This window comes from Ursus arctos, unplaced genomic scaffold, assembly GCF_023065955.2.
Source record: "Ursus arctos isolate Adak ecotype North America unplaced genomic scaffold, UrsArc2.0 scaffold_1, whole genome shotgun sequence".
In the NCBI taxonomy this organism is placed as follows: domain Eukaryota; kingdom Metazoa; phylum Chordata; class Mammalia; order Carnivora; family Ursidae; genus Ursus; species Ursus arctos.
Window position 1 is genome coordinate 58,262,804 of NW_026622763.1, and position 27,931 is coordinate 58,290,734.

A 27,931-nucleotide genomic window follows, 5' to 3' on the forward strand; every position below is an offset into this window, starting at 1 on the left:
CAGAGAGCATCAATGGCCGCTAACAACACAAAAAGAGGGACACCAGACATAATGTTCTTCTTGATGGATAAACATACCACCATCTCTGAATTAATCATGCCAAAAAATTTAAAGCTGATTCTGATCAAGTTTTTGGATCCAACCATCAACTTTGGGGAAATACAAAAGAAGAGAACTCTGTTAAACAAAATCTCAGAAGTTCAACCAAGAATCCTCAGACTGTAGGAAACTCTACAGGACATATTGGTTTCTTTGAAAATAAATTTCAAGGGGGACAAAAGATGGAGACAGAGTATTTAGACTAAAAGATTTAAAAGACATAGCAAAACAAACAAAACAAAACAAAAACAACAAAAAAAGACATGACAATGTCAAAACAAAAGAACTTGCAATGTGTAGATATTATTTGAGAATTAATTCAAACAAATCATTCAAACTTGTGACATTTGTGAGATAATTAGAACTCTGAATACTCTCGATGTTTGGTATTAAAAGATTATTATCAGTTCTTTTTAGGTGTCATAGGGTATTGTGATTTTATTTCTTTGCAAGGAGTCTTGTCTCTTAGAGATATACTCTAAGAGAGTATATAGATGAGAGATACACTCTAAGAGAGTATGTATGTAGACGAGTGATATACTCTAAGAGAGTATATAGATGAAATAACATATAGGATTTGCTTCAAAATAATACAGAACTGCATAAGTGCACAGCAGTGCAGATGAATAAGATTGCTCATTCTTAAAGCTGTTGATGAATGTGAAGTTTATTTTACTATTGGATCTACTTTTTTATACATTTAAAATTTTCCATCACCAAAACATTTTTTTAATTGTTTCATGATCCTGCATCTTTTTTTATGTACAGCCTCATTCCTCTGCTTCCCATGGGCACAATTCCACACATTACTTGTCTCTACTTCTTTACCTCCCATTCTCACTCTTTTCAATCAGGCTTTGGCTTCCCCCCTACTCCACTGAGACTCCTGTCATCTAGAGGCCCTAGGACCTCTGCCTGCCAAACCCAGTCTGCAATCTCTTTTTTCATCTCACACAACCTCTTAGCAGCACTTGCCTGCTCTTGTTTTTTTTTTTTTAATGTGTTTTTATTATGTTAGTCACCATACAGTACATCCCTGGTTTTTGATGTAAAGTTCGATGATTCATTAGTTGCATATAACACCCAGTGCACCATGCAATACGTGCCCTCCTTACTATCCATCACCAGCCTATCCCATTCCCCCACCCCCCTCCCCTCTGGAACCTTCAGTTTGTTTCTCAGAGTCCATAGTCTCTCATGCTTCATTCCCCCTTCTGATTCCCCCCCCCCCTTCTTTACCCCTTTCTTCCCCTACCGATCTTCCTAGTTCTTTTGTTCCATAGATGAAAGAAATCATGGTGTTCTCCTTGTGTCACAAGTTTCTTCTACTTTTGCTGGCTTCTCTGTCTTCAATGCTCCTCAAACTGTTGGAATGCCACTGGGCTCCCTGTGGACACATCCTGCTAGGGTGGACTCATCCAGTTCCACAGCTTTAAACCCAATCTAAATGCTGATGACACTCAACTTGGCCCCAACTTGTATGTCTGACTCCATGACAATTTCTAACAGGTGGCGATCTTAAAATTAGTGAGTGCACAATGAAACTCCTGATTTTGCCTTTTCCCCTTCATGTACTCCCCTTCCCACTCCATCTTCTCATCGAATTTAATGCATCTCAGCAGTCACTCAGGCAAAAAGACTCAATGTTACCTTTGATCCTTTTTCCCCTATTCTGTACTTTGGATCTGTCAGGAAGTCTTATAAGCTCTAACTTAAATATACCCTAAACCTGATGTCTTAGTCAGCTTGGGCTGCCATAGCAAAATGCCATAGACTAGGTGGCTTAAATGACAGAAATTTATTTTCTCATAGTTCTGGAGGTTGGGAAGTCCAAGATCAAGGTACTGGCCAATTTGGTTTCTGGTAAAGGCTCTCTTCCTGGCTTACAGAAGATCACCTTCTCACCGTGTCCTCGCATAGCTGGAAGAGAGAGTATTTATAAGGACACTACTCCTGGGGTATCAGGGCTTTATCCCCATGACCTTGATTTCCTCCTTATAGGACCTATCTCCAAATACAGTTATGTTGAAAGTTAAAGGTTTAATATATGAGTTTGGGGGGGCCACATTGACCACAAGATCTGACCATAACAACTTCAGGGTTTATATATATATATATATTTTGTACTTTCCTTTCTGCCCAGAATATCATTCTCTCCAATCTTTATAGGGCTACCTCTTTTTCAGTGTTCAGATCTCAGGGCAAATGTCCCTTCCTGGAAAGTCCTTCTTCGATCATTCTGTTGAAAGTAACCACATAAATTCAGTTAACCCTAGTCACTCCCGTTATTGTCCCTGCTTTATTTTCTTCCTAACTCTTATCATTACCAGAAATATCCCATGTTTATTTGCTCATTAGATACTCCCACCAGCTTCACAGGAACAGCAGTCTTGCCTGACATGTTCTCCCCAGTGCACACAAGGTCAAGAGTAGGAGGTGCTCAAAAGGAAGTGGTGGAGGAGAGGAGCCTATCTCTTCCACAGCACTTGGCAGCCAGACTGTGCCAGTTTTGGTCATCACTGAGCCCCAGCAGAACAGTTCTAAGAACACTAGATGCTGAATTTAAAACTTGCTAAAAAAGTAAATGGATCTTTGAATTGTAGTTTGTTAGCCCCTCCAACTCAGCCCTAATTTCTCCAACATTCTTTGTAGTCTGTACAGTTCCCCCTAAAACACTCACTTTTCCTCCATTTCTTAATGACAGTATAATTTCCAGACTCCCAAATCTTCTCAGTGATTCTAAAGATGATTTAAAGAATAAGTGACTAAAAACATATTAAAAGCACAAGAAAATGCATTATTTTCTAATAATCACAATATCAATTAGTTATTTGCTCTATTCTTCTAATACTGAAATTGAAAGGTGGGAAATACAGTACTTCTGCTAAAACAAAAATTGGAAGGAATTGTACTTGGCCAATCTTCCACTATTTTTCTTATTTATACCTATATGCACTCATACTTACGCATATATAAACACTCACTTTTTTACTAATAAAAAACAGAATTGGGACACCTGAGTGGCTCAGTTGGTTCAGTATCCGACTCTTTGTTTTGGCTTAGGTCATGATCTCAGGGTCCTGAAACTGAGCCTTGCACTGGGCTCTGTGCTCAGCAGGAAGTCTGCTTGAGATTGTCTCTCTACCTCTCCCTCTGCTTCTCTCCCACCTCCGCCACTTGTGCAAGTGCATTCTCTCTCTCTCTAATAAATAAATAAATCTTAAAAAAAAAAAAACAAAAAAAAACAAACCAGAATTGTTCTCTCTCTACATATTGGTCCATAACTCATGCAACAATATACGCTGGTCATCTTTCTGGGCCATATAGATAGACCTTGTTCTGTATAAATGTATTCTATTCCATTGTACAAACCACAGTTTCTTTATTCATGCCTCAAGAGATGGCACTGAACTCATTTCAAATTATTTGTTTTCACAAAGTCCTTTGTATGTGTGTGTTTACAGACTTGTGCAATTATTTTTGTAGGCTAGATTCCTAATGCTGAGATGGCTTTCTTAAATGAAATGAACATTTTTATTCCTGAATTCATGTATCTATTCAGTTCTCATCAACAATGTATAGCATTGTTCCCATCAGCTTGAAATGATCAAAATGTTATCAAACTTTCACATTTGTGCCAAACTGAGAGATATTACCTTGCTGTTTTAATTTGCATTTGTTTAATTAAGACGGAACACCTTTACATATATCAGTTAGCCCTTTGCACACAACAACTTTTATATATTATGTTGTTTTGTATATGTGTAACAAAAATATCCTTCTAAGATTTGAGAGGGCTTATAACAGGGCTCATGTAGAACTATTAAAAATGGAGAAAATGAAATGTTGTGGGAGATTAAACTTCTGTGTCATATATAAGGCACATACCCACCTCACATATATCTGCATTTCAATAAACAGTTATGGGATGCTTACTATGAACCAAGCTCTCCACTAAGCCCTTCATGGCAAAGATTAATATGCTCCTGTCCCTAAACTTGTAGTGGTTCCATATAATTAACTAAACATATTAACAGGAGAAATTAAAATATAAAAATGATCAACTTGGCAGTTCCCTATAAAAAGTTACAAATTTACAAAAACATTAGAATATATATACCCACAAATTAGATCACCAATGGACATGCTAAGGCAAAACTTTTCATGAGAAAGAAAACACATGACTAGGTTTTCACCATGATGGGCAAATTGATTACAAATCAGCATTAAACACATATTATATTTATATAATAAAAATGTGCTGAGGTTTCAGTAGGAGAAAACAAATCTAATTTCCTTGGCAGTCAAGAGAATATGCATGAAGAGTTGATGAATTGCCTCTTTCACTTCTTAAAACCTCTGCCTATAGATTCTCTGATGGTTTCACAAATGGCTAAGTCCACTCTGAGACTGCATTTGGTGTTCTCAGGTGTATTCACTCCTAACGGAGTCATAGTTTGTAATAAAATCATTCCAAATGTTAAAAGAAAATGAGAGTGAGGAGCACGTGTGCAATTCTCTGCAAAGCTGAGGGGAAAAAAAAATGTTCTCACTTTACACAACTTATCAAACATTCCCAAACTGAAAATAATTCAGTTCAGGATTTTATACCCAACATCCCAGATGCCTGCACAGTTGGAAAAGTGGGGCTGGCCTGATTCTGGCACACAGTGGAGTTATTTATGAGACAAAATGCAATTTCCTCTCCCCTAAATTGCCTGAAGATTATACTGGGTCTGGAGAGACTGACCATTAGGGATGGGCCTTTCTCATCCAAACAGGATGGTAAAATTAGCTGAAGAGGGAGATAGCCTGGTAGGAGCCTTCCCATCTCACCATAGGGCAGACAGCCCTGGACTTTTCCATGAGAAAAAGGTTTATTTTGTTGTTGTTGTTTCCTTTCCAAGAAGCCCTGAAATCATTAGGAGGCTGTGTGGATACCAAAGGCTCTATGGGATAAGTTTAAGCAAGGAGACAGGGAGAGAGGACACCATGGAAGCATGGTCAGCTTGGAGTTCAACCAGGGAGGCATTAAATGTCATGGAGTTTCTTCCCATGACTGGAGCTTTTTGCCCCAGATATTTCCATTGTAGAGCAGCCTCAACATCCCACACTCTGGCAGATCCTTTTAAGATGGGAGAACAAGCAGGGTGTGTGCTCTAGTCTGGGTATTTCTGTGCATCTTGAATTAGGGTCTTGGCGCTACCTCACTGGCTCCAAGGCAGTCTCAAAACTATTTTAGGGAGTAGACTTAGCTCCAGAGCCCATTAGAGATGGACTAAAAAATCAGTCAGCCTCTTTGACATGAGGCAAAGATTTATGCAGCTAGTTTGGTTATTTGATGTCAGTGCAAGTCTAGTTGAAGCCTTGATTCTAACATATTTGAGCTTTGGTAAATGCTGAACTCTTGACTCATGATAGAACTGATTATAATTTGGAAGACCAACAGAAAACTCCCTGTACTGGGTTGTATGTGTCACCCACCAAATCTGTCCAAGTCCTAACCCTAGGTACTGTGAATGTGACCTTATCTGGAAAAAAAAAAAGTTTCTTGCACCTAAATAAATTTAAGGATCTCAGGAGGACATCATCTTAGATTCAGGGTAGGCCCTAAATCGAATGACCAGTGTCCTTATAAGAGGCAGAAGGAGAGAAAACACGAAGAGGGAAAGGCCATGTGAAGATTGAGGCAGAGACTGGAGAGGTGCATCTATAAGCCAAGAACACCAAGGGTTGCCATCTGCCACCAGAAGCAGAGAGAGGCATGGAAGGGATTCTTAGAGCCTTCCGAAGGAACCAACACTGCAAATGCCTTGATTTCAGACATGTGGACTCTAGAAATGTGAAAGACTAAATTTCTATTATTTGAAGACATCCAGTTTATGCTCATTTGTTTTAGCAGCCCTAGGAAACTAATACACCCCACAATCCAGATCCAAGGGTTTAGGGTGCTCTGTGTTGGCAGATTGCATTGGGAACCCTGTGAAAATAAGCCTTTAGGGCACAGTTGGAGTACAGGAGACAGAGCACAGGTTGGAGTCAGACAGACCTTGTTAGTTACTGCCGACTTGGCAAGTCCTTCTAAGCTTTTGTCTCTTCATGTGAGACCAGGAAGGCAGCCTAGGAATATGAGATAGAGTCAGCTAGCATAAGCCAAGGATATATTAGAGGTTATCAACACCAGCTGCTGCACATTAACATCCTCTGGGAAGTTTTCAAAATATTGTTGACAAGGCCTCGCCTCCAAATAATTAAATGAGTCTCTAGGACTAAGCCATGGGCACTGATAATTTTTTAAACTCCCTGGGCTCCACTTCATACCCACTGGCATAGCTATTATCAAAAAACAGAAAATAGCAAGTGTTGGCAAGGATGTGGAAAAATTGGAACCCTCGTGAATTGCTGGAGAAAAATACTATGTCACCTCTTAAAACAACAGAAACAACAACATAGAATTACCATATGATCCAGCGATCCCACTTCTAAGTATCCACCCAAAAAGAATTGAAAGCAAGAATTCAAAGAGATATCTGTACCCATGTTCACAAGCATTATTCACAATAGCCAAAAGGTGGAAACAATCCAAATGTCCATCAGTGGATGAGTGAATAAACAAAATATGGTATATACATAGAATAAAACATTACTCAGCTTTAAAAAGGGAGGGAATTCTGACCCATGCTACAACAAGGATGAACCTTGAAGACGTTATGCTACGTGAAGTGATACCAGGCATAAAAGGATAAATATTGTGTGATTCCACTTACATGGGCTACCTGCAATGATCAAATTCATGGAGACGGTAAAAGAGTGGTTTCCAAGGACTGGGGACGAGAGGGGAGGGAGAATAGTGTTCAATGGGTATAGAATTTCAGTTTAAGAACATGACAAATTTCTAGAGATACATGATGGTGATGGTTATACACCAGTGTATTCAATGTCACTGAATTATACACTTGGAAGTGGTTAAAATGGTTTATGTTATGCATATTTTGCCATAAATAATAAAACAATAAATGGATGTTAATACATGTACTGTGACAATTATTTCACAACATATATAAATCAAACCATCGTGCTGTATACCTTGAACTTCCACAGTGATGCGTATCAATCATTTCTCAAAAAAAACTGGGAAAAAAACAAGTACACACACACAAACCCCTTCTGGGCCATGCTGATATGCAACAGAATTGAGAAAAGAGGGATTAAACAGTGCCCAAGATCAGAGGCAAAGGCAGGTTGGGCGAATTATGGAAGAGACCACCTTGGCAATGGCAGGGAGGGTACTTTGGGGGACCCAGGACAGGGACTCACGCCTGGGGCTGGGATGCTCAGGGTCAGCGGCAGGAGCATAGTCACTGTAAGCCTGGGTCACCAAAGTTAGAGAAGGACCACCAATATCCCTGATGTGGTGCTGAACCAGAGCTCCTTCCTAGCACTCTGTAGAGGGCAAAACTGGTCCCAGCTAGAGGGCAAAACTGAACTTGTGGGGAGAGGGAGAAGGGTCACCAGGCAGGTGACTCAGGAAATGGAGAACCCAAAGACTGTTACAGTCTCCAATCTGCTTTGTTTTATTACCATCTCAACTCCATAGATGTTCTTCCCCTACAGAGAAACACTGTGAAACCTCAACTCTTGACCTCGCCGGAAACTCTCACTGTGATCATCAGGCTGAGAGAGGGCTGAGAGCCTGTAAGCCTTGCATAAGTCTGACAGCACACTCTATCGATCTATTTCCAGCGCAGAGTGGGTTGCAGGGAAGAGTTGAGCAAGGGTGCGTGGGTGCCGGCTGAGGGCGTACATGAATAGATGCTGATTCTGTTCACTTGGGTTTCAGAGGAAGCTGCTTCTGACCTTGTCCCCGGGCTTGGGCATGCACTCTCCTTGCAGTATGTGCACTCCTGGCACTGCTTTTGGACTTCCTTCTTTTAAAAAGTGATTACTGCCAAAAGCAAATGTCAGCCCTTTCACATAAGAAGAGTTCATCAATTTTGTTAGCAATGAAAGAACATTAAGAGCTTTTAGTTTGAGCTCTTGTGCTTATTTACTCTAACCTGGACCCATTTCTCCCCAGCAGCACAGCCTCCATCCTGTGTTCTCCGACTTCGCCTCTGCTCAGTTATGCTGCATCTGGGAGAGGAAGTAGCTTCTTAGCACATCTCATGAGGGAAACATGAGTGGGAAGTGGGGCTTCACCTGTCAGATGCCATCCCTGTCAGCATCCCAACAGCATCTCCTGCATAGAAGGAAAGTATTTCACCTCTCCTATTTTAATGGAGTTATCAAGAACAACCACAACCACTTTCTTCAAATAAATGAAGTGGGGGGAGAAAAGGACGATACAGAGCCTCCTGTGTTTCTGGTACCTTTATAGTTCTGTTTGTACACAGACGGGATCTAATTTAGTTAGTCCTGTGTGCAGGGGTAGAGGGAGAACAGACCGTCAAGTCTGTTCCATGTTCCAGGGCTGGGCAAGTGCCCACTCAAGCCCTGTTAGGCCTAAGTTCTCCTCGTTTCAGTGTGGAACCAGCCAACAGGCTGCGCAAGATGAAGAACACACAATGGTGTAAGTAGATTTGTCTCCCAAGGCTCCTTTGCTCTTCAGGCTGCATTCCCAAAATTTGGAGTTCTGGGAGCCAGGCAGAGTGAGGAATTCACAGGTCAAGGATCCCACAGGTATGCTGCCTCATATTTATTCTTCTGCAAGGGAATGGGTTGGGTGTGGCCTGCAGGAACCTAGACCTAAAGTCCAGGTTCCAGGTTTATGATTTCTTTTATTTTTTAAAGAGTTTATTTCTTTATTTGAGAGAGAGAGAAAAAAAAAAAAGAAAGAGAAAACAAGTGGGGGAAGGGAGAAGAACAAGGAGACTTGATCCCACCACCCTGAGATCATGACCTGAGCTGAAATCAAGAGGAGGATGCTCAACCGCCCGAGCCACCCAGGCGCCCCTAGGATTTCTTGATGCATTGCAGCTATAGTAAGCTCTGTGTCCCCTTTGCTTCTTGTTGAGCCACAGGGCTTACTTGGGACTTCTGCGCAACTGGCTTGGCCATGGTCGATCACGGTTGTGAAGAACAAATAATACAGTGCATAACTGACTCCAAATATTTTGCCATTTCCATCAAAGACGTTTTAAGGTGAAGAGTAGCAATCTATCACAGTACAGTAAACGTGTCAGTGCAGTGATCTCTGTGACAACATTTAGAGGCAAAGCTTACTTGATGGCTAATTCAGAGATGTGATTCAGAGATCTGTCTTGATAATCTATATTCCCTGGTTGTTATGAGGACTATTTCACCCAACAAGTCTCCCTGTACCCCTTAACATAGACTTTTTTAGTGACTGAAATAATCATGTCTGCCAGATGAAGCCTACAGAAATTAGATCTTACTATCCACCTTACCTACTTTTCTAGATTCCATGCAGACTCTGGCTCATTTATGTGGCTTCTCACATTCTCCTGAATCAAGACTTCACCCCGTGCTTCGGATATCTTTATCTCTTGGATCATATTCATCATATGTTTTATTAATTCACTTCTTCAAGAACCATGCATGACATATCTATTATTTACCGAGGGATGTTCTAGGCACTGAGAACAAAACAGAGATAAAGGACACTGTTTTTACTTCAAGGTGTTCACGTTCTAGTTGGGAGAGTAGACAAAGAAACCCCTGATAGAGGTCTGCAGATGTTTCAAAACCAACTATGTCATGTATTATTTTTAAATTACCCTCACTTTTGATGGTGTGGTATCTAAGCTGTGAGATGACCTCCAATGTCCTCATCTCCTGATCTTTATACTCTTATAGGGCCCCTTCCCTCATTAAATCAGTGCTAGCCTGCATGACCAAATATAACAGAAATGGCTTCTGAGGTCATAAAAGTTGTCACAGCCTCTACCTTGGTCTCTTGGATTGCTTACCAGCCAGCCACATACTATGAGAACACTAGCATGGCCCATGAAAAGCCTACTTAAGGACCCCTGGCCATAGCAAGCATTAACTTACCAGTTGTATGAGATGGCCACCTTGGAAGCCAATGTTCTGGCCCTAGTCAGATCCTTAGATGAGTGCAGCCCTGACCAACGTGTGACTACAACCTCACGATAGATCTCAAGCCACAACCAGCCAGCCAAGCCAATCCCAAAGTCCTCTCCCACAGACACCATGAGAGATAATAAGTTATTATTACAGTTTTAAGGAAGAAAGTTCAGAAACAATTCGTTACACACCATTAGATAACTAATACAGATAGGCTATGCTTTGTCTTCTGTTATGTTTTTCTTCTGTGTGGAATCTCTTTGGATATGTCCTCCCATTGCAGCTTCCTCATCTTTTAAGGGACAACACAAATACCACTAATTCTAATAATACTTTTCTTAGTTATAACAATCTCAGATCTGTACCAGTCACTTGGCACATTGCACATATTACAATTCCTTGTCTATTTGTGACAACTATTTCTAGGTTATGAGCAATCTAAGGTTAGGCTGTGCTGTAATCAGTTTATAACATCACAGCACTTACATAAGGTCTTACACATCATATGTGTGCAATAACTATTTGTTAAATGAATGATATGTGTGATCAGTGATAGATTGTGTTGTATACACAAAATGTGCTTTTACATGTTTATGTGTTATTTCAAGGGCTCTTCTGTCTTTTTATATTTCCTATGTCAAAATTAGAACGGGGGCATGAACCTCAACTATTATACCTTTTCTGTCTGCCTACAGCATCTAATATAGTGTTGGATACTCAATGTGTGCTCAATAAAGGTTGACTGACTAAGCATTTAATCCCTTAAAACAGAAATTCAATAAATGTAGTCCCAGTGACCTGAAAGAGTAATGTTTCTCCTTGTGTGTCTAATGGATTACCAAAGAGTGTCTTAGGGCCAGGATTTTAGAAACAATTGTCAATGCCAGACTCAAGGACACAGCTATCACTGGATAGGGCCTGCCTCAGAGAAAAGATAATTCCCAAAGGATAAGAATGAGCTGAAGAAATGTATGTGTACCCAGTCCATAGAACTCTAGACTCCTTAGATGTAAAGGACTCCCTCTGACCCCTATGTCTACCCCCAAATCAAAGATTTTCTTTTACGGGAGTGAATATCCCATTTTAAGTCAGAGAATAGTCAGACCTAAAAGTCAATATCAGTGATGAGGCCACGTAAAAAACACCTGAACCGCCACAGCGAAAGTTCGAACTCTGCTACTAATTCCTATCAAAGTAACACCTACAAAGTCTGGCTACTGTTTTCTCGGTAGCCAGTGCTGACTCTGAGCACCAAAAAGTCTTGTGCATGCTGCTCGTAATGCTGCCCCTCTGCACACCATCCTGAAGAGTCACTTTTACCTTCTGGGATACAAAGCTCTTGGCTCCAGCCCTGTCTGTGACTGGCTTCTTTTCATTTTCATTTATCCATGCTTTGTGTCTCAACCTTAACACATTGGTTTCTGTCTCCTGGAAGAATTTCCCTTCATCTACTGAAGTACCATTTGTGAACTTGTGATTAATTAATTCCTTCTCAGTTTCCAAAGTAGGAGCTTTATTAGTTGGCGAGGAATTGCTGATACTACCCAAACTTTAAAAGAACAATCAGCTGATTTTTTGAAAGAAAGCAGCCCAGGTTTTGATGATAGAAATTACTCTTAAAAAAATACTTCTTTCTGATATTTGGTATAGTCAATGTTACGCAAATGATGATAATACTTTGCCAAATGAGAGGAAAATATAAAAGTGGAGGGAATATAATAAACATCAAGCCTTATAATATACTAACATTTACCATTCAAATGTTCAATAATTTAACAGAGCACCAAAGCAGGTTTTATTATTCAACATATTTGCCTCTGGATTATCCATCAGAGATGTAAATGCCTCTAATTCAATCATGTTTATCTTATAGGTATATTAATAACTTCACTGTTGATGGCTTTTGTGTTTTGTATTCAAATGTATGTTTGTTATTATGAGAACAATAAATATAATTTTATGAAAGAAAGAGACAAAATTACATAGAGTGACATTATATCTAAAGGGAATGGAATAAAGTAAAAATTATTAATAGAAAGAGGGCTTTAAGAAATAAATTGATTTTAAAATTAACATTATGGTATGGAAGGTTTTAAAAAATTTGTATACCCTACGAAGAATTAAAATGATTCATGGATGTGCTTTGGCTCTGAAACTTACTTAAATTTAATAATTTAGCCTGAGAAATCCTTGGTATTTTATTAAAAAGTTTCATAAGGAATAGCAATAAAACATGATCATCACAACCTTCAAGTGGTATTTATTAAGCTCCTGTCTACTTCCTTTGAATTCATATCAACTACATAAATAACAAAATAGGGTGCATTAAAAATTGATCTTTGTGTAGCTTCTATGTTCATTCTCATCCCTGTCTTCATTTATAGCAATTTCTACCACCACCACTACATTTATACAGCATCCACCATGGGGCAAGAACAGCATTAATCACTCGAATGCGTAATCTTCCTTAATATTCCAGACAACTCTATGTCTGAGGACTAACCATGCTGCAGATGGGGAAACTGAGGCATAAGGAAGCTAAAAATTAGTCCTAGATCACAGTTAGAGGTGCAAGAGACAGAATTCAAATCATATCTCTTTGACTCCAAATCCTGAGTTCTTACTCATTCTACTATTAATTATTAAATCTCCTTCAAAAGACTTGCCCACTTCTCTAGCCCACACAAATCTTATTCCCCTTTCTAAATCAAAGCTTTTTCCATATATATCACATTTTTATTATATACTGGCTTATATAATGTTATGTACCTCAACGTGTTCCTCAACGTGTTCCTCAACTAGACTGTAAACTTCATGATGGTAGGCTTATGTCTAATATGTGCCATCCTACTATCAAAAAAATTAAAGATAGCAAGGTTGGTGAGGATGTGGAGAAAAGAGCCCTTGTATGCTGTTGGCAGGAATGTAAATGGATAGACCTATTAAAGAAAACAGTATGGTGGTTCCTTAAAAAACAAAAAATAGAACTGCCATATGATCCAGCAATCGCCCTTCCCCCAAAGGAAATTAAATAAATATCTTAAAGTATACCTGCACTCCCATGTTCATTGCAGCATCGTCAAGATATGGAAACAACATCAGTATCCATTGATGAATGAATAGATAAAGACATTGTGACCTAGATACATACACCTATGTCATATATACATATTCACATACACATGTATTCATATATACACACATGTCACATATATACACACATGTCATATGCACATATATAGAGATATATATATGTTATATCTGTGTATATATCCAAATATATATGATGGAATATGATTCAGCCTTAAGAAAGGAAGAGATCCTGACATTTGCAATGAACCTGAAAGACATCATACTAAGTGAAATAAGCCAGACACTCACTAATATGCAGGATCCAAAAAAGCTGAATATCTAGAAGCAGACAGTAAAATGGTGTTTAGGGAGGTGGGGCAGGGAGGTGGGGGAAATGGGGAAATGTTGGTCTAAGAGTACAAAGTTGCAGTTATATTGGATGAATGTCTAGAGATCTAATATACAGAATGATGTCTAGATTATGTATTAAACAATGGAAATTTGCTAAAAGAGTAGATTTTGGGTGCTCTCATCACACACATACAAAAGATAACTAGGTGAGGGGCACCTAGGTGGCACAGCGGTGAAGCGTCTGCCTTCGGCTCAGGGTGTGATCCTGGCATTCTGGGATCGAGCCCCACATCAGGCTCCTCCACTATGAGCCTGCTTCTTCCTCTCCCACTCCCCCTGCTTGTGTTCCCTCTCTCACTGGCTGTCTCTATCTCTGTTGAATAAATAAATAAAATCTTTAAAAAAAAAAAAGATAACTAGGTGAGATGATATGTTAATTAGCTTAACTATAGTAATCATTTTGCTATGTTATATATATATTGAATCATCATGTTGTATACCTTGAATATATACTTTTATTAAAAATACATACATACACAGAAAAAATATGTGCCATATACTCTTCCAATTTACCAAACCGCTTTCTCATATGTAAGTACTTAATAAATACCAGATGAATTGTGGCCACTTAAAATAGGTATCGATGGTTAATAAGATACTTAGCACAGTTAGTATAGTCCTAATATTTATGCTAAGTAATTTACATGTATTATCCTCATTTAATCCTCATTTACTTCCTGTGAAGTAGCCTTCATCATATCCATTTTATGATGAAGAAATGGAAGAAATATCTAATTTGACCAAGGTCACAAAGATAACTAGTGGCAGTCTGGGATTCAAATCCAAATTTTCTAAAAAAATAATCTATGGGGGTGCCTCGGTGGCGCAGTCGTTAAGCATTTGCCTTCAGCTCAGGGCGTGATCCTGGCATTCTGGGATCGAGTCCCACAACAGGCTCCTCTGCTAGGAACCTGCTTCTTCCTCTCCCATTCCCCCTGCCTGTGTTCCCTCTCTGGCTGGCTGACTCTCTCTGTCAAAGAAATAAATAAATAAAATCTTTTAAAAAAATCTATATTCTTATCATCTACTACACTGTTATATTAGGACTTCGCTAGGGCAAGTGATACTAACAAAATTGTTTTTGCTTCTGGGTAAAGGGTGACTAGGAACTGATCAAATAGAAAATATGTATCATTGTTACAAACTATATGTCTAAGTACATGGAACTGAATATCAGGGATATGACTGACTAGTAATTTAATATTTACCATGTAGTAGTGGAGAAGGAGGTGAGTAGAAGAGAGTCTTTCTAGATATATGACTCACTGGGGACAGAAACTGAGTTTAGTAAAAAATATTTTCTGTAATCCTTCTTGAACTAAAGCCTGATACATTTTTAAAAAATATTTTATTTATTTATTTGAGAGAGAGAGAGAGCAGAAGCAGGGGGAGTGGTAGAGGGAGAGGGAGAAGCAGACTCTATGATGAGCAGGGAGCCTGTCCCGGGTCCATCCCAGGACCCTGAGATCATGACCTGACCCAAAGGCAAATGCCTAGCGAACTAAGCCACCCAGGTGCCCCTAAAGCCTGATATTTAAATAGCTTCTGATTTCATATGAGATTGCCAACCATTTCTTTTCTTTTTTTTTTATTTTAAGATTTGTTTATTTATTTTAGAGAGAGAGAGAAAGAGAGCGAGCACATGGAAGGAGGGGTGGAGGGAGAGAGAGAATCCCAAGCAGACTCCCTGCTGAGGCTAGAGCCTGAGGTGAGGCTTAATTTCATGACCCCGAGATCATGACCTGAGCCGAAACCAAGAGTCAGATGCTTAACCGACTGAGCCACCCAGGTGCTCTGAGATTGCCAACTATTTCTACTGAGAAGTGAATTTACTTTTATTTGTTTCTACAACTTGAATTTTGGAAATGAATTAGTTTTAATGTAAGAGATATTCCATAGTTCATAATTACTGCATTATTAAAAATTACAATCTCAAAGTTCTCTTTTCGGTCACGAATCTCTAGGGAAATATCACCTACTCTTCCTACCTCAAGCTTATATTATAGTAAATATTTTATTCTTTCACAGGGGTCAACCTGGAACCATTTCTTCACCTTCTCTTGCTTTGTCCTTTTCTGAGAGATGATTCACACCAAGAAAGATTCAATCAAAACAAGTCATAGGGCAGAAGGAGAGATGAAGAGTGTTCAGTGAGCAAGGACTGACCTCCATTGTAATTTCTCATAAGCCGATGACTCACTTCTGTTGCAAATACTGGCTTTACTGAGTGCTTCTGCTCTGCTGTCTCTATAGCTTTGCCAAAGATGGGCACAATGGACTGGAAATATCTTTATTTGCTGGGAAGCAATACTTTTGATAGTTTACAAGGTGGCCGTATCAATAGTTAATAGAGTCATCAATATCCAGGAGCAAAATTGATTTTAGTGAATACAGAACTGGAAAAAGTACTTAGCAGATTTTTCCTTTGGCCTTTTAAAAAACTGCATTTCACTATATATCCCTTCATGGTACCATTTTTGTAAATGGTTAATATGTTTGGCTGACAAAGTTAAAATATAGATCTATAAAGGATTATTAATGATGAAGACTTGAAGATACATTAGGAAAAAGTGAGTTGCTGCAGAATGAGATACAGCTGAGCAAGGCAGAAATAAGAGAAAAATGGTCTAACACCGTGGAGGAAGATTGTTTCAATTCCAAGCTCAAAGAAAAAATTCATTGCCCCAGGACACTGACCAGAAACATACTTTTTTATGTTCATTTCAACATTATTTGTAATGGTGAAGACTTAACAACAATAGAAATGATCAGTCATTATGGTTCACTCATGTGAGAAAATACTATGTAACCATAAAAATAGGTTATGAAGGAATAGTTAATGACATGAGAAAAATTCATTCAATATTATAAGGAAATAAAAAAACAGATTACAAAATGGTAGATCCAATATGATGAAAATTAGATAAAACACAGAGATACCTACATGCATGTACATAATATAAAGATGGGGAAAATAAACACCAAAATGTTATTGGTACTTAGCTCTGGGTTATGGATGAGCTTTAATATTCTTCTCTGTACTTTTGAATATTTCTCAAATTTTCTATAATTAACATGTAATATCTTTATAATTACAAAATAAAAACAATACTTTACATTTTTTTTTTAAAGATTTACTTATTTATTTGAGGGGGGAGGGGCAGAGGGAGAGAATCTTTCAAGCAGATTCCCACTGAGTGAGGAGCCCCATGCAGGGCTTGATCCCACCACCCATGAGATCATCTGAGCCAACACCAAGAGTCAGAAGCTTAACCGACTGAGACTCCCAGGTGCCCCAATACTCTGCATTTTTAAAGGAGAAGAAGAAAACAAAGAGAACTTCTATTCTTGACAATAAGGCTGAGTAGGTACCCTCAACAGCCCTTTGCGTAAAAAGAAATTCTGGGCTAAAAAATAAATTAAACAAGTATATAAAATAACTCCTCCTTTTAACACATACTGCCAAGATGGTAGAAATAGCCTAAAACAGGATCAAAGAGGAAATCCAAGGAGGTAAGCAATAATTCAACTGTCTTTCCACTCTGAGAGATATGCCAAACTAGTGAATTGAGCTTCCATTTTCTGAGCCATGCAGAATGTGAGCAGTGGAGTGTGGAGCTCCTCCTGCCAGCCCAGAGTGCTGACTATACATATCTCTTCCCAACTTCATGTTCAATGTTTCAAACTGGTAGTTTGAGATCAGCCACGTGAGTGTTTGTAACACAAAAACTGCCAAGAGGTACAGGCCAGGAAATTTTTTTTGTCCCCAGAGACCCAGTCCTTACGCATTTACCAAGTTTAGGAAGCAAATCCGGGGGTCTATGAAAGATTGAGAGTCTAATTGTAGACTGCATAAATTTGGGGCCCCAAGGAGCTCCACAGCTATTAGGAGAGAGAAGTAGAAATAAACTTATTCCACAGAAGGAATCATCAAGGAAACAAACTTGATGCTAGGTGGGGGGGCAAAATATCTTCCCTGAAAAGTTCAATGTCACCAAAGTTTTAGGTCCTGAAACTCATCCTACTTACGTGGCTCACAAAACTTTAAGCCAAAATTCGAAAGTGGTTCCAGTTGATAGAATCCCCAGGCTTCTGCCTGACTCAAATGCAAATCCTTTCTGTGGCAACACATTTACAACTCAGCCTCAAAATTTAGCACAAGTAAAAAATATTAGCTCATATTAAAAAATGAAAATAGCACCCTGACAAAACAGTAGGAAACAAGACAGTAAAATCAAGACCTCCAAAAGTTTTAAATATTTAAGCTGGGCACAAATTAGAAACAAGTTTAATATAAATAAAGAAATAAAAGAATTGTAAATTTGAGAACAGAGAGTTATTAAAATAGAAGAAAAAATAAACTCGAAGGAGACAACACTTCTAGAAATAAAAAATCAAGTAATGGAAATTAAAAACTCAGTGGAGAATTTAAACAGAATATTAGACACAGCTGAAGACAGCATTCATTTGGAAAATCAGAAGGCAGATCTGACGGAAGTATCCGAATGCAGCTAAATGTGTTACAGAAGTGGCAAATGTGTAGGAGAGGTTAAGAGATGTGACAGAATGATTAGGGGGACACCTGTGAAGTAAATCCATAAACAGAAGCATGGGGGTGATAAGTATTACATTTAGGACAATAGTTACCTGTGGGATGCAGTGAAGCACTGGGTCCTGTGCATATAGGACTTTAAAAACACTGGTAATATATTCTCTATTTTAAGATTGGCATCGGGAACAGTGGTGTAGGTGCTGGGGGTGGCAGCAGCCAGCGCTGCTGGACTGAGGGGGGCAGTGGCCTGGCCTGGCCTGACAGGGGGTAGGCAGCAGCAGCAGAGGAAAACAAACAAACAAACCTGAAACAACTACAACAAAATGGGCCCTGGGTCCACAAGTGTTGCTTTTAATTTTTATTCTTAAAATACATAATAAATACTCTTTTCTACATTGTCAATATTTTATTAATATATATAAAGTAGCCTGAAAGGAAATACTCCATAGAGTTAACTGTAGTTGCATCTGAGTCATGCAACTATGAGTATTTTTATTTTCCCATCTTTTCTGATACTTTGGAATTTTCTTTCATGAAACTGTATTAAATTTACAATAAAAATATACGGATAAACACACTGAAAAAAAAAAAAAGAAAAGAAGCATATGGTTTCCCAAAATGATAAATATCTTTGCATAAAATAGCAAACTCAGGTGATCCAGTTATTTAGGACCTTGTCTTTTATTTACAGATAAAAAATTTTTTTAAATGCTGCTTATGGAAGTGGGAAGGCTTCTTTGGGTTACTTTTTCTCTGGTGAGTAAAAAAACATAATATCAAGTTTCCAATGAATCAAGGAAGCTTTTAAATATGCACTTACGCAGATTCTTAAACTGAATTACTTCAGTTTCTTAATTATATTTAGTGACAAATTAATTAGAGATCTGGGACTGGTGAAATTATAATAAGACTACTGAGATTTACACTCGTTCCAAATAGAGTCAGTGGCAAAGATAACAGTGATTTAATTTGGGACATAATGTGTTTATAGAAAGAAAGGGTTAGAATGAGGCCCATTGGTAAGAGAAGCACTAACACCGGTGGTAGGTTTTTAGACAAAGAATTGCTTAGGCTTAAAAGCATTTTAAATGACTAGTTGAATAATCAAATCCTAAAGAGAAAAGAGAAAAGACTTTTTGAAGTGCTGAATTCAACTAACTATAAAATTACAGTTTGCAAAATCATATAAGGGAAAAATTAGATAAAAAGTTAAAAAGATGTCACTGGAAGTTGCTTCAGTTTTTCTAACATAAAAAAGTAAACTATCTTATAATATGCCTAAGGGTGAATACTGTTTCCTATTTAAGAAGTATAGCTTAGGCTTGCAGTTTTTATTTTAAGTGACCTAAATTAAGTTGTCTTAAATATTCTTTGGGTTTCCAGCCCTATTTATTGAGGTATAATCATATACAGTGAAATGTACATATACATACAGTTCAATCCAATTTAACAAATGCATACAACTGTGTAACCCCAACACCTATAAAGATATTGACCATTGCTATCCCCCCAGCACTTTCCCTTGTACCCATATCCTGTCAACCCATAACTCCATGCAACCACTGTCCCGATTTTTAATATCAGTGAATGCATTTGATTTTTCAAGTATCAGGTAATATTCACTCTTTTGTGTCTGGCTGCTTTCATGTGGCATGTTTTATAAATTGTTCCATGCTTTTTATTCCATTGTACACCATGATTTGTTTATTCATTTTCCTGTTGATGGCGACCTGGGCTGATTCCAGCTTTTAGCAATTACAAATAAAACTGCTATGAATGTTTTTGTACAAGGCATTAGTGAACACTATGTTTTCATTTGTTTTAAATACTCAGGTGTGGAATTGCTGAATTATAAACAAATATGTTTCTTTAAAGAAAACTGCCAAAGTGTTCTCCAAAACAGTTGTACCATCTTACATTCAAACCATGAACATATGAGAGATTTGGTTGATTTGCTCTTTGCCAACACTGGTATTGTCAGTCAATTTCATTACAGCCATTTCAGTGGGTGTGTGGTGGGCTGTCATTACCTCTCCTTGAATATTCTTGTCTGGTCTTAATATCAGGGAAATCTGGCCTCATAACACAAGCTGGGAAGTATTTCCTCTTCCTGTATTTTCAAACTGGGGGAAGTTCTTTATTTGGTTTCATATAAAGGTTTTTAGTTCCTTAACAGATACAAGTCTATATATTCTCCTGTTAGTTTTCATAATTTGTAATTTCTATCTACCTTGAATTTGCCTGTTTCATCTAAGTTGTTGAACTTACTGATATAAAATTGTTCATAATAGCCCTTTTTGCCCATTAATTGCTGCAGAATTTATAATGATATCCTCTCTATCATTCCTAATATTAGCTATTTGTGCTTTATCTCTTTTCTTGATCAGTCCTGTTTGATACTTATCAATTTTATTACTCTTTTTAAAAAGCCAATTTTGCGACATTGTTCATTTTTCTGTTTTTGTCTATTTTCTATTTCTCTGATTTCAACTCCTCTCTTACTAGATCATTTCTTTTACTTATGTTGAGTTTAACTTGCTCCAATTTTTCTAATGTCTTAAGTTGGAAACATAGGTCATTTCATCTATCTTTCTAATATATTCTTTAAAAAATAAATATAAAAATATAAATAATAAAAAATAAGCTCATAATACAGTCTTCAATTATAATGACTATATATGTTCTAATTTAAATATTTATATTTGAAATATAGATCTACATCTAAGCACAGCTTAACTGCATGCCACAAATTTTAAATGTTGTTTTTTAATTGTTATTTCCTTCTAAATATTTTTAATTTTTCTTGTGATTTCTTCTTTGGTCCATGAGTTATTTAGAAATGTGTTATTTTCCAAATATCTGGAGACTTTTTAGGTTAATAACATCTTAATGTTATTAATTTCTAATTTAGTACTCTTGTGGTCAGAAAACATGCTTCAAAGATTTCAACCTTTGGAATTTATGGAGACTTGTTTTATAGTCCAGTACATGGCCTATCTTGATAAATTTTCTTTCTTTTTATCTTGATAAATTTTCTATGTGCAAATGGAAAGAATTTGTATTCTCTTATTTTGGGTTATAGTGTTCTACAAATGACAATTAGATCAAGTTAGCTGATAAAGTTTTTCCAATCTTCTGTATCATTACTAATTTTTTGTCTACTTGCTCTCTCACTGAGGTGCTAAAATCTCCCACTAGATTTGTCTATTTCATACTAATTACTTCAAGCATTTTACATATTGTCTTCTGTTTTATTATTAGGAAATGTCTTTTATCTAGGAATACTCTTTGAAGAGTCTGATATATTTGTGTTTAATTCTATATTGTTTGTGCTTTTTTTTCTATTTTTCCCATTTATTCTTTATATCTGTTTCTCTATTCTTATCACCCTTTCAGTAAATCAAATATTTATTTTTTAATATTATATTTTAGCTTCTCTATTAACTTTTTAATTGTGTCTTTGAGGTTTTTTTAGTGGTTGTTCTGGAGATTACAATATATACCTTTAACTTTCACAGTATATCTCCCCAAAATATCTATTATTTCATCAATAGTGTAAGCACCTTATAGCAGTGGACTTGCCTCTCTTCCCTCTCTTTGTGCTACTCTTGTTATATGTCTAATTTTATGTATGCTATAAATCCCACAACATATTTTTTTAATTTAAGAAATCTAATTTCTGGGGCGCCTGGGTGGCACAGCGGTTAAGCGTCTGCCTTCGGCTCAGGGCGTGATCCCGGCGTTCTGGGATCGAGCCCCACATCAGGCTCCTCCGCTATGAGCCTGCTTCTTCCTCTCCCACTCCCCCTGCTTGTGTTCCCTCTCTCGCTGGCTGTCTCTATCTCTGTCAAATAAATAAATAAAATCTTTAAAAAAAAAAAAAAAAAGAAATCTAATTTCTAAAATAAAATTCGAATATATACATGATAATTTTTTATCTGGTAACTTTTCTATCTGGTATATTTTCCCTTCAGTCTCAAGAAATTCTCATAGCACTTTTTTTTTTTTTTTTAAGATTTTATCCATTTATTTGAGAGAGAGTGACAGAGAGGTATAGGATAGTGACAGAGAGCGAGAAGCGGGCTCGCTGGTGAGCAGGGAGCCCGATGGGGGGCTTGATCCCAGGACTCTGGGACCATGACCTGAGCCAAAGGTAGACACTTAACCAACTGAGACACCCAGGTGCTCCTCTTTTATTGCAGATGTGATGAAGATTAGTATTTTCCCAGCTTTTCTTCATGTACAGATGTGTTTACTTTCATTTTTGAAGATAGTTTTTGCTAGATATAGAATATCAAATGAGAGGTTTTTCTTTCAGCACCTGAAATTGCTCTATACTCTTCTAGCCTCCATTTTTTTCTAATGAGGAGTTAGTCAACGTTCTTATTGCTTCTCACCTGTATGCTATATTTTTTGTTCTCTAGATGCTTTCAAGACTTTACCTCTGAGTCTTTCAGCAGTTTGATTATGATGTGCCTTCCTGTAGTTTACTTTGTATTTATCCTACTTAGGGTTTGCTGAATTTCTCAGATATGTAGATTAATGATTTCCATCAATTTAGGATTTTTTGGTCCCATTTTCTCTCTGCCCACTTTCTACAACTCTAATTACATGTATCATTTGACCATCTTATATTGTCCCACTTATCTCAGATATGTGTTCCACTTTTTTTTTTCTTTCTCAATTTTTCTCTTTGTGTTTCACTTTAGATAATTTCTATTGACTATCCTTAAGTTCATTAATTCATTCCTATGTATGGTACATCCTCTGGGCTTATAACCCCATTGATGAATTTTTCATCTTGGTCATCTTAATTCCATTTCTAGGACTACCATTTGGCCCTTTGTTATAGTTTGCATATATTTTCTGATATTTCCCATCTTTTCACATATATTGTTCACTTTTTTCATGAGTTCTTTTAACACTTCTTATTGTAGCCACATAGTTGTGTTAATCATTCACCAGACTCTCTCTCATCTGTGTCTCTGATTGGCAATACATACCAGAAGGGCAGTAGCCAAGACACAGGGGTTTGGCCTACAATGGTACAGCCAACAGAACTAATTGATTACATAGCATTCTCCTAAAACTCAAATTATAAACCACAAGTCTCTTAGACTTAAGAACATTGCAAAGATTACTGGCAGTCCTACTACATTGCAAAGACACATGCCAATTTTTCCTGAGCTTCGTCTTTATGTTGCATTTGAGGCATATGAGGCATACGCTGAAATCATTGGATTGGTAGGGATCAAAATATTACCTTTAGATATGTCCAAGAAGGAGAGAAGTCTTTCTTCCAAAAGCTTAAAGGAAAGTAGATTCCACAATCCTCTGCAGTAAATTTGTTTGACGTTTCTCTGACAGGAATATATTTCTTTAAAAAAAAATTGTGCAGTGCTGAAAGAACAGTTTTTACTATTATTTTCTAAAGAGATAGTTAATAGTAATCAGCATGGTTTTGTGGGGGAAAATCATAACATATCTGAAGGCATTCCTGAAGATTTCAAAGAGGCTGGTTTAGTAAAACAAAACAAAACAATCTCAACAGTGAGAAAAACAATGCAACAGATATTTAAAATGTTTTAATAATTATGAAGCTAAATCTTTGGGGTTTATGTTGTAAAACTGACTGTTTAGGAGAAAAGGCTAGAAGAACAAGAAGAAATCTTCCATCATTATTAAGAACCTCTGTTAAATGTGTAATAGTGATGTGGTAAGTATTATATTAATTTCTGTGCAAAAAGTTCAGGGATCATTATTGTGTATATCAGCTTCCGTTGTGTAGCCAACCACTCTAAAACCAATGATTTAAAAGACGAAACACTGATTAATTCTTAAAGCTCTGAGGTTTGTCTTCTGGTCTGTGCCAGCCAGGCTAGGGCCCACTCATGTTTGGTGCTTGGCAGGTTGGTAGGCCAAGGGCAGGGCCCCTCACTTTTATGTGTGACAGTTGGCCCAGTGTCAGCTAACAGGATGGCCACAGCTTCTCATCATCCAGCAAGCTTAGCCTGGGCTCATGCACTTGGTAAAGGAAAGACTGCTAGCACCAGGAGAGGACAAGCCCCAATGCATAAGACTATTCATGTTTCCCTCTGCCTCATGTCTGCTATAATCCTTTGGCCAAATCAAGTCATATACCTATATTCAAACCTCTTGCAGGGGTGTAAAAATAGATTCTTAGTGTAAAAAGGCTAAAACTCTAACTAGGATTCAGATTAAAAACTCAGATTCAGTGTTGGGCATCTTGTTTGGTGTCAACAGTGCAGTAACTGCTTTTTTGATTTATCTATGTTGTTGGATATAGCTATGGTTTTATTTTCATTTCCATATAGTATTCCACTGCATGAATAAACTACTAATTTATTTACCATTCTGTTGTTGGACGTTTGAGCTGTTTCCAATTTTTTGCTATTAAGAGTAACGCTATTCTGAACATTCTTGTACACATCTTTTGGTGCATATATGTACACATTTCTGTTAGGAAGAAAAAAGACTGAAAATGTTCACAGTGTTCTTAAAGTTTATGTATCTAGGTACCCAAGATGCACTGTATCTTATTTTTTCCCAGTTTTACTGAGGTATAATTGACAATTGACAAATAAAATTGTAAGAAATTTGAAGTATACAAAATGACGATTTGATGTTTATATACATTGTGAGTTCCTCCCATTGAGTTAAATAACATATCTATCATCCCACTTCTCACTTTTTTTGTGTGAGAACATTTAAGTTCTACCTTTTTAGCAAATTTGAATTATACAATGCAGTGTTATCATGTCATACATTAGACCTTCAGACCTTATTCATCTTGTAACTGAAAGTTTGTCCCTTTTACCAACCTCTCTCCACTTAACATGTAGTGTTCTACTATACTGTTGAACACCTAGAAGTGGAATTGCTGGCAAATAGGGAACATGTACGTTCAAATTTAGCTGATACTATCAAACAATTTTCTAAAATGATTCTACTCAATTTATACTCCCTCCACTTTTATGTATCTTACCTTTAATATACTCTTATGCAAAAATTTTACCTTCATTTTGGTGTCCCAGGTTTTAAGCTAATATAGTCTTGCCTTTACTTTCTCGTGCTCTACGACAAAATAGTTACATTTGGACTCCAACTGGGTTAATAGTAGTTGATCTGCATTTAAAATTCCACAAAACCCCAAGAATCTTGAAGTGTATAAAATTATTCTGCTTAGTAATAAACCAAAATATTCTGTTTCCTCATTCATTCATCAAATGCTCATTGAGCATCTACAAGAGATTTTTAGATTTGAATCTGGGGATACAAAGGAATATAAAATTGAACTTCTGACCTCTGAGAAGTATGTACAGAAGATGACTCTTTTTTATCAGCAACTACCAGCTCCTCCCCAGTTCCTCCCACCTCTCCTATCACTTCTCCAACGCTTACCTGTAGCCTAGATGAGCAACGCAGGATCTTTCATTTACCACAAACATAATTTTTCCTCCTCTCTTTTTCCTCTTTGGCTAAATACCCCTAAGACTTTCATCTTCTTCCTTTTTAGACAAAAAATAATATTAGGACACAAGCAAAATTGTTCTCAAAACTGGATGAATGGTGGCAATATTGACTTTTCACATTTTTTCCCCTGTATTTCAAGGAAGAGTCTGCAGGTTTTTGTATATAATGGGATTTTCAGACTGCTTTTATTTTGTGTTAGAAGATTGCAAATGTTTGGAGTGTTCTTACTGTTCAGTATTTCATATTGTAAAATGATCAGGAAGATACATTAGTTGTTAAGGTAAAGCATTTTTTGTGGCTTAAAGGAGGTATTATAAAACTCTCAAAATACCTGCAGTTAGTCCTTCTCATTGGTAATATGAAACCAATTTTTGTTTGTGAATTGAATTGTTGCATCTGTGCAATACATTTCAAAGCCCAAGAAGAGTGCTGTAGGAAAAGTGAGGTTCTGTTATTTATAAAAATAGATCACTAGTAATAAAATTAACCTCATTTAAAATCACTGGTAATAAAATTAACCTCATTTAAATCACTCATTTAGATGTTTCTGTAAAGTATTAAGAGCCACCCAAAGGTACTATGTTGTATTTTTTTTCCCATAGGTCATCTTTATTGGGTATACATTTATTTCTTTCTATCCTTCTGCATGTAAAAGTATGCAAGCAAAAATATGGTGAGGTGGGAATAGCTGCCCAAATGATTCCATCCTGTCCATCAACAGGAATCACCCTGAATTAATACGGATGTTTTTACTGCAAGTGGTATAAATCCGAATCAAAGTAGCTTAAATAGAAAAGGGATTCATTAACTCATACCTGGGAAGTGTAGCTTCAGCCACAGTTCAATTTATTTAGGGACTCAAATGGAATTGCCTCCTCATCCATCTGGGGGCTGCTTGCTCTTGAGCTGCACTGATCTGCAGATTAGCCTTTTCCACAGGACTATGGATGCTCCAGCTTCAACAAATACCCTTCTTGCTGTGCGTGCCCTTAGACATGGTCCTGTGTTTCATGCTCCAAACCGAAGAACAACTGGGCAAGGATTCTGAGTGGATCAGCTTGGGTCACATGCTCATTCCTGAACCAATTCCATTGTTCAGGAGATTGGGTACTCTGTATGGCCAGGCCAGGGAGTGTTTTTGTTGGCAAGTTCCCGAAATTATCTGATCAGAGAGAAAGAATAATCCTCAGACAAAAACAGTAAATGTTCAGTACAGCCTTCACAGGGACTTCACATGTATTGGTCATAGAAATAGTGTTAGGGAAGGGAAGACCTCTGGTTAAGGTGCTATATAAAGTATGGGACTCATAAGGACTTTTAATTCATACCAGATACTTGTTCCAGGATTTTTTCCAGGAGAGAATCTAACTCGGAGGAGATTAAATCCCATTTGCCCAATCTTTTGGGTCTTATAATGCATGAAATTATTGATTAAATGACTAGTTAATTCACTTCAGCAACCACTTGATGGTCACTGAAGTGTTTGATCAAAAATTAAGGTGTTTGGAGACTGGATAATCTAATTCTCTATTACAGGATTAAAAATAATAAAATAGTCACAGCTCATTGTTTTCCATTCCTGAAATGTGTTGGTTATAATAAACAGCTACAGTGAGAAACCAGAACTTATATAAGACATTCATATTAACAGGCTAATAATCATGCTTCTAATTGCAGAAAATCTACCTCTTAAAATGTCAACCAGAATGTCTTCCCTAGAATATCAGAAAATTTAGCTAAACGAAAACAATTGGAATATTGCTGTCCACTACTCTATTAAATGAGTATTAAATAGTCATTTAAAACAAATCTTGCCCTTGCAAAAAGAAGATGGCAGTATAATAGACATAGCTTTAAATGAATGGGCACAGTGATGCTTCTAGAACAATCACTCTCATTGTATCCACTGAAGAGTATTTCCTAAGAGCTAGGTCTATGGTTGTGGCAGTCAACTGGGGGAAATTTTGCCTTGGAGGGCATATTTGGCAATGTCTGCAGACAATTTTGATTGTCGGGACTGGGAAATTGGTGGTACTAGTATCTAGCAGCTAAGGTCAGGGATGCTGCTAAACATTCTACAGTGTAGTAGTGCTCAAAGGATGGAAGCTCCTAGAACAATCATTAAGAAAGACAGGCTGAACTTGAACTTCAAAGAAACTAGAGTAACAGGCTGGGAATTTACGTTTATCCTATAGGCTGGAGGAGTCATTGAACTTATCTGTAGAAGAAAGTGACAGGATAGAAATAAGGCTTTAG

The 27,931-nt window shown here is 37.4% G+C and overlaps 1 long non-coding RNA gene across 1 annotated transcript in view; it reads right to left on the reverse strand.

Moving 5' to 3' along the window:
- The window catches only part of LOC113250706 (uncharacterized), a 51,012-nt gene extending 23,649 nt beyond the window's left edge, over positions 1-27,363 (reverse strand). Inside the window, exons 1-4 of the long non-coding RNA XR_006408782.3 lie at positions 26,491-27,363; positions 25,604-25,710; positions 23,445-23,558; positions 9,511-9,695 (exon numbers count right to left, since the gene is read on the reverse strand). This is a non-coding gene — a long non-coding RNA (uncharacterized LOC113250706). The remainder of the gene's footprint in view (positions 1-9,510; positions 9,696-23,444; positions 23,559-25,603; positions 25,711-26,490) is intronic.
- Positions 27,364-27,931: the final 568 nt, after the last annotated feature.